The following is a 3,029-nucleotide window of genomic DNA, read 5'->3' as shown; positions in this document are numbered from 1 at the left end:
ATATCGGAGGATAAAACAAGGCATGTAAATATGTTGACAATGCAAAGACAAAGTATGTAAACTATTTTGACAAAGTTGCGAACATTCATTAAAATAGAGTTGAGTGAGTATTATTTTTATTTTTCAAAATGAAATACAAGTTTCATAGCCCTAATTATGCTCCCATTCTCAAATGTACACTTTCAGATATTGGAGATACCAAGTTGGGAAATGTGAGTCTTTCAGATTTTTGGAAATCAATGGAAAGGAAAGATAAGACTCTGACAACCCAGAGGTTATTAGATAGTGGATTAGCTCATGCAACAGGATATCCCACATCAGTGCAATGTCCAGAAATAGTTTTGGAATGCATGAAAACATTTAATCTGGATATAAAAGAGATTAGGACAACATAAGGTAATGTGGTTGCTAAACTTGACCTAGTCTCTATTGCCATAATTTTCAGATTGCCTTTCAGAGACCAATCCACTGAGGTAGACAAGGAATATGGAAATAATTACTTTATCAATAATGAAACCCAATGTTTGAATAATATAGCCCAAAAGTGGTTAGCAAAACCAAGGAAAGGAAAAACACAACTTCCTAAAATAATTCACAGGTCTCTGTTGATGGAAGATATCACTAATATGGTTATTTTCTTGAACTGGGTCAAGGGAAATGAGGACTCGAATGACTTGGAAGGGTGGATGTTCTTGTTCATTAATATCATCTGTGAGGGCATACAATTTGTATACACCTAAAAATGGTCTGAAGATAGTTAATTAAATAAGTAATTATTTAATTAATCCCCCTTTCCAATTTAATTGAATTCATTAGCAATTTGATTAAATTCTCCCATTCATCTACTTATTAATAAATCTAAGGATTTATTTAATAGGTTCATTTCAATAGTTCCCTTTGATTAATTAATCTAAATTGATTAATCCCCCCCATTAAATTCATTTTTTTTAATCCCCTAATTAATTAAAACAAATCAATTTATGATTTGTTGAAAGTTAATTAACCTTTTCCTATTATTTGATTTTTAAATTCAAACTCCCCACATGCCTCCTAACTTTTAACCACCTAACTTAACAATCCCCCTAACTTAACCCATTTCACCTAACCTTGGGTTTAACTAACCTTATCCTATCTTGCACATCCTAACTTCCTTATCCTAACCTCCTATGGTGTGGATATTCTCCTCTTGAGACACATGACACCTTTTCCATATGTCTCCTCCCTTGGACACTTTCCCTCTCATGAGAAAGGCTCCTTGACACTTGTCACCACAGAGATGACAAGTGTCCCTTCCTCCAACCTCTTCTCCAACTTCCTCAATCTTAGCCCTTGATATATTCAAATCAGATATGTTTTGTTGATTCCTGTCACCTCAACTTTAGCCTTGGAATTCTTATAAATATCCCCCATTTTGGAGCAATAAGGATCCCTTGCATTCATAGTTTTAGCATCATTATTATAGGAAAATTGCATTTCAATTATCTAGTAATTAGACTTTTGGATTAATCATAGCATGTTAATCTAGTTTCTTAGATCATGCACTTCATATCATTTGCATAATCAATCATGATCAAGTAGCTAATCAACTCTTGAGTTGCCACTTTGGTGGTCATTGCTCCATTGAGAGCCAATCCATACAACACCTTCAAGTTTGTCAAGAATTGAGGAAAATGGGACATTTCAAGGAAGGCTTATGGTTTGCATCTTTAATTTAGTTTTCAATTAAGCTTTCCATTATGTTTTATTGTCTCATAATATGTGTATGTCTTATTTACCATGGTGGTAAAGATTGCATGCTTATCCATTTAAGACCTCTCCCTTACAAGAATTGATTTTGCGCCAAAAGTATTAGACTATTAACCCATGTGCCAAAAGACCTAACAAGAACAAAGAAAATGGCAAAAGTTTCAGTTCCAATAGGGCTAATGAATCCCTTAGTAGGAAAATCACTGGGTTGCAGAACGCCATGCCAGGTGGAAAGGCGAGCAGTGATGTACTCAATGAGTGAGGGATCAGAATCGAACAAGGGCATGATTGCATTTGGAAAGAAGATGTTGACAACCCTAGCTCTGGCGGTGGTGATGATGAGCAAAGCGACGGTGGGGATAGCGTAGGCAGTCATTGCAGGGATGACTCCCTGCAAGGAATCCAAGGCCTTCGAGAAGAGGGAAAAGCATGCCCTAAAGAAGTTGTAGAACAACCTCAAGGCTTATTCCCCTAAGAGTGCTCCTGCCCTAGCAATCAAGGCCAGTATTGAGAAGACAAAGTGTTGATTCAACAATTAAGGGAAAGAGGGGCTGCTCTGTGGAACTAATGACCTACCCCACCTGATTGTCGATGGTGACAAGGCCCATTGGGTAGAATTCATCACTCCTAGCCTCCTCTTTTTGTATATTGCTAGATGGATTGGGTGGGTTGGGCGCTCCTACCTCATTGTTGTTCGTGCTGAGAAGAAACCCACCTAGAAGGAGATCATCCTTGATGTTCCTCTTTATGCCTGCATCATTGGCCAAGGGTTTATCTGGCCTGTTGTTGCTGCCAATGAGTTCCTTAGTGGAAAGCTCATTAAGGATGATGCCAACATTACTATTTCTCCCAAATAAATTTTCAATCTCACCCATCCTTTTGTATTTGAAAAAAAAAAAAAAAATCAAATATGAGAAAAAGTGCAATAAAAACAGATGGTGAAAACCTGGCAAACATGCGCTATCTGTCAGCTAGCTCTTCCATCTATTGGTTCATGCATCCTTCTGCTTGCATTCATTTCCATTAGCATTGTTCATATCCATAATAAAGCCTTTGTACATACGCAAGCATCCCAGGTGATTTCTCATCATGTTTTGGATCATTTTATATATCATAATAAAGTTGTTTCTAGACTGGGGGCAAAATCCTAAACCTCGCTGGGGGCAAAAATTTTCATCATTTTGAGCTTAATCAAATAGGCAAAACAATAGTTAGGCAACACTTTCCAAGTGAAAACATGAGACACATCCAACATTGAACACAAGTTCAAATTGTCAACCATC

At 37.0% G+C, this 3,029-nt stretch overlaps 1 pseudogene; it reads left to right on the top strand.

The window, feature by feature from the left end:
- Positions 1–1,895: 1,895 nt before the first annotated feature.
- On the top strand, positions 1,896–2,603 carry LOC131027789 (photosystem I reaction center subunit III, chloroplastic-like; annotated as a pseudogene).
- Positions 2,604–3,029: the final 426 nt, after the last annotated feature.

The sequence above is a fragment of the Cryptomeria japonica genome, unplaced genomic scaffold, assembly GCF_030272615.1.
Source record: "Cryptomeria japonica unplaced genomic scaffold, Sugi_1.0 HiC_scaffold_808, whole genome shotgun sequence".
Taxonomy (NCBI): domain Eukaryota; kingdom Viridiplantae; phylum Streptophyta; class Pinopsida; order Cupressales; family Cupressaceae; genus Cryptomeria; species Cryptomeria japonica.
Note: the sequence above shows the minus strand (reverse complement) of the source record. Positions and strands in the feature narration are given on the sequence as shown.